The following is a 14026-nucleotide window of genomic DNA, read 5'->3' as shown; positions in this document are numbered from 1 at the left end:
AGATTATACCCCTACAGAGGTGGGCCTGGTAGACCCAGGAGGGTCAGACTTCTTTCTTTTTTCTTCTTTCCTAAGAGAAGTTGGAAAAAATATTTAATTTTTATGTGTAATCCTTCATTTTTTAAAGTTGCTAAGTACTTTAAATTTTAAATACTCTACAGTGGGTTCCTCAAAAAGTTTAACATAGAATTACCATCTGGCCTAGCAATTTCACTCCCAGGTATATACCCAAATGAATTAAAAAATGGGACTCAAACAGATATTTGTTATGCCAGTGCATGTTGTCGCATTACAACAAGCCAAAAGGTGGGAACCACCCAAGGGTCCATCAACAGATGAACGGATAAACAAAATGTGGTCTATCCACACCATAGATGGAATATTGTTCAGCCATAAAAAGGAATGAAGTATTGTTACATGCTACATAATGACCGAACCCTGAAAACATTATGCTAAGTGGAATAAGCCAGACACAGAAGCACAGATATTGTATGATTCCACCATATGAAATATGTAGAAGAGGCAAATTCATAGAAAGTAGAGAGGAGGTTAGCAGGGGCTGGGGAATTATTTCTTAAGGTTAGAGAGTTTCTGTTTGGGGTGATGACAATCTTGTAGAAATAGATGGTGGCGATGGTTGCACAACACTGGGAGTGTAATTAATGCTACTGCATTGCGCACTTAAAAATGGTTAAAATGGCAAATTTTATATTTTGCATAATTCACCACCACCAAAAACAAAAAACAAAACAAAACCAACTCTAAGAGCGGCGGCACAAAATGTGTCAGGGATTATTATGTGAGCTGTGGGCCACCAGTTTGAGACCTTGGGCTCGAGTGATTAACACCGAACATCTCATATGCCCTGAGCAAGGACTCAGCAATAATGCAAAAGCTCCACACTAGACACCGGGCTGAGAAGGCAGATAAAATTAAAAATACATATTCTTTATCCTCAAGGAGATCAATGGCCAGAAATAGACCAACTAGTAGTAATATGACAGTTTAGGAAGTTCCAAAAATGTGCTTCGAGAGATTCAGAGAGGAGATCAGAGCCGGTTGTGGGGATCACTAAAGATTTGTGGATGTGAGGGAACTTGAGCTGAGCACTAAAGGACAGATACAAAAGTAAGGCTGCTCCAGAAGAGAAAGCATGAGTCAAGGTCAAGAGGAAGAAGAGAGGGTATATTTCAGTAGAGAGTCCAGTTTGGCTGGAGAAGAATCCAAGTGGACAGGTAGCTGTAAAGGTAAGAGGAGACCAGGACCAGGGTGCCGTGATTGCCAAATTGGGGATTTTCCACTTAATTATGAGCAGAATGAAGTTCTCAAGGCTGTCCCTGGGATTGATTAGCTAGGCATCAATGTGTGAAATAGATTGAAGGAGGTGGCAGAAGCTTCTGGACAGCTAGGCGAGAGGTAAGGAAGGTCTGGCCCCGAGCAGTGGCCATGGGAAGGGATGAAGAGGAGGGGGGCACAGCGGAGGGGGCTCTTTGGAAGAGTAGCAGAAGCTGATGGTTGCAAAGGGAAGAGGGAGTGTCAGAATGGGGCAGAGAGTGTTGGCTATATTGTTTAGGGTGTAGATGATTTTCAAATCTTTTAACAATGAAGATGAAGAGACGGATTTTGGGGGGCATCATTTTGATTCATTTTATCTGTTTTTTAGGCTAGGAGAGACTGAAGTAGAAGAACCAGTAGCATGGAGGAGACTAGAGAGAGAAAGAAGAGTGAACCAATGGAACAGAAGAAGATGCCAGGGGGAGCAGGGTGGAGAGACCTGGCAAAGGGTTGGGATAACGCAGATAGAAGTGAAGGGGAAAGGGTAAGAGAAAGTCAAGAGAACATTTCTAGTGGAGTGGAAGGAATATGGCTTCCCACTCATCAGTAAGATCAGAAGTGAGACTCTCGCTGATGGCTCCATGATGGCACATCTGCCGCTAAAGGTGACACAGGGAGCCAACAGAGGAAGAATTCCATGACTGCTGAGTATCAGCCATGCTATGACCCAGCCATGAGTACTTGGCGCTTGAAGTGGAGGAGAGTGGAAAAAGCTTAGGGCAGGGGCTGGCTTCTAAGTATGCTTAGGATGAGTGTAACAAAAATCCAAGAGTGAAGCATTCTTGGACCATCAAAGCACATCTTTGAAACGGTCAACCATGGGCTTTTCTGAGCTCTGTGAAGCAATAAGAGGAGGTAGCCTGGGGTGACTGGCAGAAAGAGAGGTCTAGGGCTTGGAGGTCAGGATGAGTGTTGGTGGGAAGGAGAGAAAGAGGTGGTGGTCTCAAAAGGTTCTGAAAATTGTTGTAACTCCTTAGGCCAAATATGGTAAGATGTAGTGGTCCTACTGTTTCATGTTGAGGACCTTCAAATCTGTGTCCAGACTCGGTTTGACTAAGTGCCCTGGCCATTGATTAATAATGTCTGGCAAGGGCAAGGTGAGGAAAGCCATGATCATAGCCTGTCAATCCTGTGAAACATGGTCGGAGAGATTTTAGGCCGAAGAGATTGGAGGAGGGATATTCCCACTTGATTAGGAAGTCCGATGAGCCTAATCGCCCTCATGGTGGCTGCAGTGTCCGGCAAACACAGGCACTGAACTTAAGGTCTAGAAAACTAGAAGGATAGGATGTGTGGACGGTCACTAACACAGATGTTCAATTCCTTGGCAGCGATGGTAATAAAGAGGGTGGGACGCTCTCAGTCCAGCACTGAACTCATTACAGGAAGAGGGAGGGCTTCCTTGAAGTCGGTAGATGGACATGATGATGATAGGCAGTATAATTAGGGAACCCAAGAGATAGCAGGTGTTCAAGAATTACTTACAGAACAAATGGAAGCATCTCCAGAGAACAAGTAGTGTCCCGTTCCCTTCTCCTGCCCCCACAAGCCAAGGAATTGACAAGATAAGGAGCCAATTAGATGGGAAGTGGCATGGTCAGGAGAAAGTCAAGTGGATGCTAGCAGGAGTGGTCTGGGAAGATGTGGACAGAGCCAGAGGAGTAGAGTCTTGAGGGACTGAGGAAGGGAGCCTGCTCTCAGGACTTAGTATAAATTCCAGATGCCATACGCACCACTATTGGGAAGCGCATGTGGATAATTCAGAGAAACACATTATGGCTTTAATAAAACCACTCAAAGCACAGGCCCTTCTGGAGATGGACTGGTCTCATCTCCTATGTGAAAGAAGTTTCCCGAAAAAAGAACAGTGATAGAAATCAAACACAGATCAGAGGTCTAATCTCAATTGTGCCAACCAAGTCTGTGCTCTTTGGCATAAATGCTGAATCGCTCCATTCATTCATTCACTCATTCCCTTTGCCTCAGGGTCCTCACTTTACAATGGGCCTAAATCTCTGTCTTCCCTATTTCATGGCGTTGCTCTAATGATAAACATGAAAGCCACTTCAAAACACTTCACATTGAAGCACCCCCAAGTTATCCCATCACAGTGAATTCTGGATAACTATCCCTCGTGCTTTAAAATATTGTGTAACATGTCTGGAATATGTGGGTCATCCAGTAGGGCTTAGAATTAGCTTTGATCCAGAGACCAGGTCATATTTATGACAAGTATTGACCCTGTACAAAAGTGAAGTATTACTCATAACAAACCTCCTCCTGTTTTCTATCCTCACTTGTGGTGTAATCGACACAGCCCTCCATGCTTCATCTTGTCTAGCTCTTTTTGGAAATAAATGCACTTGGATGTTTTGTTAGTAAAGCTGCATTCCCCTTAGAGCATGTGTGCCGTGCAGCCACAAGGAAGGGAAAATAGAAAACCTCTAAAGCAGTAAATTATCACTCTCACTTAGACGGTGCTATGTCACTCTAGACAAGTCACCCAACCTAGCTGGGCCTGGATTTCTCTAAAGCATCCTGGAACGATTCTGGTGACAGACACACGCAGAGCTAGAAGGCAAGGGGCTCCCGCTGTGAAGGAGGAACACAGACACGTCACAGTTTGAGCTCGAGTGGATCCAAGAAAACCAGTGCTGGGAAAGTGGCGAGAGAGAAAATAATGCCTTGCTACAAACATAAAGTGTGATACACAGCAAGAGCTGTGCGGTGATGAGAGAATAGGAAGCTTAGCTACAGAGGCCCGTGAGACCCGTGGCCTGTCTCGGGTTGACCGGATGAAGGATGACCCACTTTTAAGCAAAGTATGGCATTAGGATGATTTTTCAACCAGGGACTCTGCTGGAGGTCAAAGGGGGACAGATGTGGTGAACTCTGGGCCTGGGCCTGGACCCGCACTAGGGGATTTAGTGCTGAGAACACCAGGACTTGGCACTGAGATAATTTGGTGTTGGTAATATCTTCTGAGTTAGGGCTAGTAATAGGGGAGGACCAACCAAGAGATGTGACATAGCTGGTTGAAAAGCTATCCTGAGAAGGAAAAATCCAACAACTGTGATTTCATACATAAATATAATGCTTGCTGAGCAAGGGGAGAGAAAAGAATTAAGAGAGAAGAATGGGACAAAGGGAACAGAATGCAGATTGGATTTAAGAGGGGCAGAATATAACACTGAGGGATATCGTAGAGATTGATGTGGAAGCAAGTCCAGCAAATGGGGCTAAGTAGCCCCCTAATTGGGGCGCCTGGGTGGCTCGGTCAGTTGGATGTCTGCCTTTGGCTCAGGTTGTGGTCCTGGGGCCCCAGGATGAAGCCCCGCATCTGGCTCCCTGCTCAGTGGGGAGTCTGCTTCTCTCTCTCTCTCTCTCTCTCTCCCTCTTCCCGTCCTCTTTCTCTCTCTCAAATAGATAAATAAAATCTTAACCAAAAAAAGTAGGCCCCAAATTTAGATAGTTCTCTAAAAACGACGACTATCTTCCAAATCTCAGGATTGCTCTTCTCCATATTTCCCTAGGGCTTGGTACAGACAGGAGCAGGAAGCCCTTCAAAAAGGAATGGACCAGAGCAGAGCCTCTCCGGGCTGGCACTGCCTCCTACATCATTGGCCTCCCCACTGCTCCGCAGCCCAGCAAGCCCAGGAAGGGCACAGAATTCAAGTTGGGAAAGGAAACTGCTGGAGGCCTGACTCACCCTGTCCTCAGCCACTCAGATCATGGGTGGGCAGGCCTGCGCATGATGAATCACTGAGCGCTGTGAATGCTATTCTGAGCTCTGCCAAGGACACGGCTGCTCTATTGGCACCCTGGCACCCTTCACAGTTTCTCTCCTTCCTTGTCTGGCTGCCAGGAGACAAGTGCTATAGGAACTGACTATTTGAGTTTTTTTAGCCCAAGACAGAAACTATCTAACTCGTTCTATTCCTGCTTCCCTTCTCAGTTCCTGGAAATCACTAATCAGAGGCTGGGACTGAGAGCTACCTCCTTCCAAACCCAGCAGAGGTAGCCTCCCTCCAGGGAAGGGCAGGGGAGGGCAGGGCATACCTCGTGTAATTTCCCAAATGAATCACCTGACTATTTACTCTGACTGAAAGTATGGAAGAAGTATATAAGCGTAATTTCTAGATTCTACAAGGGAAAGCCAGACTGGTACCTACAGCTCTGCATAACTGCACAGCACTTGGGCTAATTTCCCCAACAAGCTCCCATACGGTCAATGATGACTTACATCCAAACAAGAGTTAACACATAAACAGTTAAATGTTATATGGAATGGGATAGGCCGGTGATGGGCATTAAGGAGGGCACGTATTGCATGGTGCACTGGGTGTTATACGCAAGTAATGAATCATGGAACTTTACATCAAAAACTAGGAATGTACTGAATGGTGACTAACATAATAAAAAATTATTATTAAAAAATGTTATATGGACTATATCAAACCCACTACATACTGCTGGACTTAGTTATCAAGAATTTAAATAAGAATGTGTCTTTGTAATATCCTCACGCTACTCAGTATTAAATTACAAGAAGATCCACAGGGAAAAGTCTGCGGCCCTTCATCCTCTTATTGTCTGTGTCACAGACCCTTGGGGATAGGCATTTAGAAAAGCAAAGCTCATGCTTCAGGAAGATGAGAATGTAGTATATTCCATTAACAGATATTTATTGAATATGAGAAAGGCATTTTGGGGTTACAGACATGAAGGCGGCACCCTGGAAGAGATTAAGTCTATCTAAGATATGTACACAAATCATTTTAAAGAAGCACAAAGTCCTACAGGATATGAGGAAGGGGAACTACCTGGTTTGATGAAAATCAGGCAGGATCCATGAGCTATGACTTGGAGAACAAGTACGCTTTCCACAAGGGAAGAGTCAGAGATGATACTTAAGGTACAGAACACTCTCTCATTTTTCTACAAGGATGTGGGGAGCTAAAACTGGAGAAGCACAGAGGGTTTGGACACGCAGTGCCTTAAGCTACAATCCAGTGGATGTAGAGAACTCAGTGAAGACAATCAACCGGGTGAGAGTCATGATCGAGTCAGTTCCTGGAAGCTCAGCCTGGCAGTTCCGGCAGGGTGGACCAAAAGGGAGAGAAACCAGGGGTAGAGAATGAGTGTTTTAGTTCAGATGGGACTAAGAAAAGCCTGAAGGAAAGCAGTACTAGGGGGATAGAAAAGGAAACAGGTGTGTAAAGTGTTATGGAAGGGATTAAACAGAGCCTGAATTTCACTGAAAGTGAGGAGATGAGAGGACAGAAAGACATCAAAATGACTCTAGAAAACTAGAAACCGTAAGAGACAAATGTGTTTTTCAATGAGAAGAAATGATTTTAAGCTGGAATGACAGAAACTGATAGCAGCATTCATAGACTTACAGACATAAGGAGGAGGAAGAGATTTGGGGGATGGTTCTTCTTTTAAAAAATCGAGAGGCTGTGTAGATGCTCAGAACACAAAAATACTTAGGAGAGAGATGAGGGTGGACAGAGAGATGTGGGAGTCACCCACACAGGGGTACCAGTGGGGACTATGGGACACAGCAAAGAAAAGCATTCTGAAGGCAGAACTAACCTAATGAAGGCCTACATTTAAAGAACAGAAGAAACAGACACAATGGGGGAAAGCAAAAAGAATGAGTATTTCTTGAGTTCCAACCATGTGCTTGTGCTGAGATTCCCATATACTATTATCTGTGATACTTCCCATATACTGATATCTGTGATATCTTTTCCCATTTTATAGATGAGAAAACTAAATCTCAGGTTAGTCCACCAAACAACCCAGAATCCCACATCAGAAACCTGAGAATCATTCTCTTCAAGTCCATTTTCTTCACCTCTCACAGTCAAGTGCAACATATCTTGTTACGTCCACCTCTGAATCTTCCCTGACTCTCTTCCCTTCTTCCATCTTTACTTTGGGCCTTTGATTCTTCCCTGCTTAGGCATAACCTCCTATCTCCAGATCTTCCCATTCATGGTCTCACTCACCACCAATCCATCTCCATCTCCTCCCCTACCACCATCCAGTTCTCACAAAGCCTTCAGAAGCTCGCAAAGCCCCACTTATCTCCCTAGGATCACCTCAAACCCCTCACTTGCAAGCATCCCAGACTCAAGCCTCAAGGACCGACCTGTGGTTCACAGAATCCAGTTACCATCCCATCTCTACACAGGTACCCTCTCTTCCAAGACTATCTCCAATTGTTCAAGAGCAATTTAGGCATCATCTCCTTAAGCTGATCTTCCCAAGGACATGTTTTCTGTACTCCTCCCAGGCCTGGCCATACTCCCATCACAGCACTTATTTATTTATTTTTTAAAGATTTTATTTATTTATTTGACAGAAAGAAAGAGACAGCCAGCAAGAGAAGGAACACAGCAGGGGGAGTGGGAGAGGAAGAAGCAGGCTTCCCACAGAGCAGGGAGCCCGATGCGGGCTCGATCCCAGGACCCGGGGACCACGCCCTGAGCCAAAGGCAGATACTTAATGACTGAGCCACCCAGGCGCCCCCCCATCACAGCACTTATCAAACTACAATATTTTATCCATATGACAGTCTCTCACTGTATTAACAGCAGTTTGGGAGCAGGGATTTTCTTCTATATACTGGTGTCTAACACTCAACATCTGGTAGAATTAATAAGACAATCAATTCAAATCCAAATCTGATTTTGAGGTCCACATTCCTTCCACCATACCATAAATTCAGAGAGTAGACAGAGAAACAAGATAGTTTAGAATGACAAAAAGGTAAGAGGCCATCTATGAAAAACCCACAGCTAACATCATACTTAATGGTGAAAGACTGGATGTTTTCCTCCAAAGATTAGGAGCAGGACAAGGATGGCCACTGTTGCCACTTCTATTCAATACAGTAGTGGAAGTTCTAACCAGGGAAATTTGGTAAGAAAAAGAAATAACAGTCATCCATACTGGAAAGGAAGAAGTAAAACTATTTCCATTCCCAGATGGTATGATCTTGCATACAAAAAAATTCTAAGAGGGATGGCTGGATGGCTCAGTGGGTTAACCGTCTGCCTTGGCTCAGGTCATGATCCCATCCTGGGATTGAGTCTGGGGGGGGGGTCCTTGCTCAGCAGGGAGCCTGTTTTTTCCTCTGCCTGCCACTCCCCTGTTTGTTCTCACTCTCTCTCTCTCTCTGATAAATAAATAAATAAATCTTTTAAAAAAGAAAAAAGGATTAAGAACTTTAAAAAATAAATCCTAAGGAAGAATTATTAGAACATAAAACAAGTTCAGCTAGGGGGTAGGACACAAGATCAATGTACAAAAATCAGCTGTATCTCTATATACTAGCAGTGAACAATATGAAATGAAACTAAGCAAACAGGTGCGCCTGGGTGGCTAGTCAGTTAAGCCTCTGCCTTCGACTCAGGTCAGGATCCCAGGGTCCTGGGATCGAGTCCCACATGGGGCTCCCGGCTCAGGCGGGGCTCTGCTTCTCCCTCTGACCCTCCCTGCTGCTTGTGCCCTCTCTCACTCTGTCTCAAATAAATAAATAAAATCTAAAGAAAAGAAAAGAAAAAGAAAATGAAACTAAGCAAACAATCCATTTACAATAGCATCAAAAAGAAAAATTACTTAGGAATAAATGTAACAAAAAAAGTACAAGACTTGTACGCTGAAAACTACAAAACATGATTGAATGAAATTAAAGAAGACCTAAATAAATGGGAAGATATCCCATATTCAAGGACTGGAAGACTTAATACTGTTAAGATGGCAATACTCCCCAAATTGATCTACAGAGTCAACACAATCCCTTTCCAAATTCCAGCTGCCTTTTTTTTTTTTTTGCACAAATTGAGAAAACATAAAATTCACATGGAAAAATAAGGGACCCAGAATCACTAAACCAATTCTGACAAAGAAGAACAAAATAGGAAGACCCACTCTTCCTGTTCTCAAAACTTACTACGAAGCTTCAGAAATCAAAACTGTGAGGTACTAACATAAGGACAGACATAGAGATCATTTAGGTGTATAGGTCAATGGCACAGAATTGAGAATCCAGAAATAAACCCTTACATTAATGATCAATGGGTCTTTGACAGGGCGCCAAGACATTTCAATGAGGAAAGAACAGTCTTTCAACAAATGATGCTGGAACAACTGGATGTCCACAACTGGATGAACTTGGACTCCTATCTTATACCACATACAAAAATTAACTCAAAATGGGTCATACACCTAAAGATAAGAGCTAAAACAATAAAACTCTTTTTTTTAAGATTTTATTTATTTTTATTTGACAGAGATAGAGACAGCCAGCGAGAGAGGGAACACAAGCAGTGGGAGTGGGAGAGGAAGAAGCAGGCTCATAGCGGAGGAGCCTTATGTGGCTCGATCCCATAACACTGGGATCACGCCCTGAGCCGAAGGCAGTCGCTTAACTGCTGTGCCACCCAGGCGCCCCTAAAACAATAAAACTCTTAAGAGAAAATTTAGGACTAAATCTTCATGACCTTGGATTAGGCAAAGATATCTTACACATGACACCAAAATCAAAAGCAATGAAAAAAAATATGTAAGCTGACTTTATCAAAATAAAAAAAAAAATTGAGTTTCAAAGGTCACCAGCAAGAAAGTGAAAAGACAATCCACAAGTTAAGAGAAAATATTTTCAAATCATGTATCTAATAAGGGACTTATATCCAGAATACAAAAAGAACTCCTACAATTCGACAGTAAAAAGACAATATAGTTTTAAAATGGGCAAAGGAAACACTCTTCCTTGAAAAGTTGCTCAACATCGTTACTAGAGAACTGCGAATAAAAACCACAGTAAGACACCACTTCAAATCTATGAGGATGACGAAGTTTAAAAAGTCATACAGTAACAAGTCCAGATGAAGACATGGAGAAACTGGAACTTTCACCTATTGCTGGCGGGATTGTAAAATGGTGTAGCCACTCTAGAAGATAGTTTGGCAGTTCTATATGCTAAATATAGTCACCATATGACTCAGCAATTCCACACCTAGGAATATACCCAAGAGACCTGAAAACATAGATCCGCACAAAACTTGTACACAAAGCTCACAGCAGCACCTTTCACAATAGCCAAAAGTCGGTATAACCGGGAAGTCCATCAACTGAAGACTGAATCAACAAAATGTGGTGTATGTATACAATCCAGTTAAAAAAGATGGAATGAGGAACTGATCCATGGAACATAAACGAGCCTTTGTCTCAATTTTACTTGCTGAATTTTCATTCATGGAGTTACTGAGTGATGACACAGAGAGGTCGATGCCATTGGAAGAAGAGCTTTATTACTTACAATTCCTGAGAGGAGGGCACACCATGCCACACAGGGCCACAAGGGGAGGCTCTCCAGTTTGGGTCTGGAGGCAGGAGGAGTAGGAGAAAACTGGAACCAGAGCCTTTATTACGTTTTCTGCAGGAAAGGGAAGGCAGGACAGGGTAGTTTAGGACTGGCTTATCTGGATAACTCTGACAGGCTTTGGGAAATAGGGGCTGTCCCTAGTTGTCTGGTACCTGGCCCTGGGGTGATTTAGCGCAAAAAATATTGGCACAGTGTGTGAGCGGCTGATAAAGTAGAAGGTTGGTTCAGGGTGTGGGCTCTGGATTGGTTCGTTTGCATATGAAAAGTGTGCTTCAGGGACAGTTCTTTGCTATCTCTAAGAATTGGCTAACCTGGGGAGGGGCAGTCTCTACCCCGTCACGGAGGCCACAAATGTGAGAGCATCAAGAACACAGGAAATAAGAAAAGTACAGTTAATACAGTTGGCCCTCTGATGAATGAATGCCAAGTAGACAAATACAGAATCTAAGAAAACCCAGTTAGAACAGCCTTGAAAACATAATGCTAAGAAGCCAATCACAAAAGACTGCATGTTATCATATGATCCCGTTTATGTGAAATGTCCAGAATAGACAAACAGATACAGAATGTAAATTAGGAGGCGCCTGGGTGGCTCAGTTGGTTGAGTGTCTGACTTGGTTTCGGCTCAGGTCGTGATCTCACGGTTGTGAGATTGAGCCCCATGTCGGGCTGTGAGCTCAGTGCCGTGTCTGCTGGAGATTATCTCCCTTTCCCTCTGTTTCTCTCCCTAGTCGCACTCGTGCTCTCGCGCGCGCTCTCTCTCTCTAAAATAAATAAATGAAATCTTAAAAAATAAATAAATAAATCAGTAGTTGCCAGGATCTGGGGAGAAAGGAGAAGGAGAGTGACTGCTAATGAATCTGGGGTTTCTTCCTGGGGTGATGAAAATGTTCTAAAATTAACAGTAGTGATGGACATACAAATCTGTGAATGTACCTAAAACCACTGTCCACTTTAAGTGGGTGACTTGTATGGTATGTGTAAATTATATCTCAATAAGGTTAAAAAAAAAAAAAAGATAAGGGAAGAGAGCTGTTCAACGCTCTAACAAGACGCCAGTGGAAGAGAAGTGTCCCCCATGCTTGCTCTCAGAGCTCTGGTCTCCCAGATTTTCTCGCTGGAGGTGAGGATTCATGCAAGATCTCAAAATTAATCCAGTTAAGAAGAGAGACACTTTTGATACATGACCAGGAGACTAACACCACAAAAACACTCTTCAAGAAGATTATTCTAAGAGTTGAGTGTGTCCACACTGGAGCGGGACAAGACAAAAATAAGGCAGGAACACCAAAAATAAGGCCGCTGTGACTAATTCAGGTAGAGGAAGGTGGCTTAGAAATTAACAAGAACAATGCATGAGAAAAGCAAGAAAGGATCAGCAACACCTGCAAGCTGACTGCATGGAGAGAGGAAAAGATGTGTCAAAAATGATCCTTTAGGCTGTGAAGGATGGTGTTGCCACTGACAGTTAAAGAGAAACCAGACAGTATGAGGATTACGGCACAGTTTAGGACTCACGGTCTAGGAAAAGAGACAGCTACTTAATGACGAAGAATCGAGGTTGCTTGAAAATGTTCCAAGCAGCTTATTATACAAAGACCAGTGGGAAGGTTATATGAATAGTGGATTTACAGGAACTGGGTGGAGAAAACGAACTATATTAAATCGGGCTGCCAACAGGACATCCTAGTGAGCTCCAGGCAATTTAAGATTAAAAAATGAGTAACAAATTGGGGCTAGAGATAAATACTCCATAGTCACCTGTAGGTATTAGAAAAATATGAAAAAGGAAGCTTCCTAAAGGAAAAAACTAGAACAGAGAAAATTAAATTAAGTTCTACCTTCCCCTCGCCAGGCACCATATTAGATTTTCTAAATGATTAGAAGGTGATCCTGACTCTCCAGAGTTCTATAGACTGATAAAGACATGGCTGAAAATAGAGTATTAACAAGAGCCTCTGGAGTACAGAAGATGAAACAATTTTGTCCAGAGAGTGTTCTTGAGATTGAAGATTAGGAGAAAGAGGGGAAATCAAATTGGAGAGAGGAGAGCTCAAAGAGGAGAGTCAAGGACTTCAAAAGTAAAGAATGCATTGGTAGATTTGATCAGAAATCAATAGCTGCGGGAACAGTTTCAATACAGATTTAAGATTTTTGGAAGCCCAAAAGGCTGAGAGAGGGAAGCGGTCCTCAAATATTCCAAGAGAAAAAATACATCTGTGTTGCTTGGGAAGGAAGAAATAATAAGGAAAGGAGAAGGAGTTTTCTAACAATTAGAGCTCTGGAACAATGGAATGGCCTCACTAGGGAGGGTGCGCTCGGTCAGCGGAAAAGAACATTCCCAAGTGCTGGTCCCACGTAGCTGTTAGGGGACCATGCGAAGGAGTTCACACCTGGGGGAGGAGGCAGACTATGCTTTAGCTCTCATCTCAGTATTTCAAAGCTTGTGTCCAGGTTAGGGAAGGAATAGTTAGTGTGGTGGAAAAAAGAGAGAAGGGGGTAGAGAGAGAGGTTTGCATGGGTAGCCCATCCATGTGGGTTTGGACTTGGACTCACTCCTCACGGTAGAAGGGATGGTTGAGGATGTCAAATGAGAGGCTTGCAGAGTTTAATGACTGGGAATGAAAGGTACGGGGAAGATAGTCAAAAGCTGTGGGATTTACAGTGAAGATAAGGCATTGCTTCCTCTGGGAGGCAGAAATATCTAAGTGGAGACACTCCAGAGAATCTCCATCTTCCCGTAAAGCAGGCTGGGCGCTGTCAGCGGTGGTAGGGGGCTGGGGGCAGGGGCGTGCAGCGGGAACTTCAGATATACAGTAATAATGAAATAAAGAGGGTTTCAAAACACATAGACAGCAATCATGAAATAAAGAACACGTGGCACCTTCTGGTGCTGGAAACTACAGCAGGCAGGGTCTCTGGGACTTTGTCTCCCCCTGCTGAGTCAAGAAGTATGAGCGGCCTCAGCCGGGGAAGGAGCTTGACGGGGGAAGACTGACTTCCTTTGGGATGGGCAGAGGGAGGAAAACATACCTGTTGATATAAAATCTCCTTACAGATGAGAACCAGCACAATCTCGCGGCACTCCATGCGCTCTGGCAAAAAGTAGCAGCGCTGAGCCCGAGCCAAATAGGAGCTGGACGCGAGAAGGGGGGCAGCTCTGGGCCATTTCTATATGCCACCCCTGAGTCTTTTCTTGAAAAGATTCTTGTCTTAACTAACACATTCCTTTATCCAGAGGCTGTTTCAATAGCCTAAGTGATTGCAGAGACCAGGGGTGGGGGGGGGGGG

Source organism: Ursus maritimus, unplaced genomic scaffold (assembly GCF_017311325.1).
Source record: "Ursus maritimus isolate PB19 unplaced genomic scaffold, ASM1731132v1 scaffold_3, whole genome shotgun sequence".
Taxonomy (NCBI): Eukaryota; Metazoa; Chordata; class Mammalia; order Carnivora; family Ursidae; genus Ursus; species Ursus maritimus.
Note: the sequence above shows the minus strand (reverse complement) of the source record.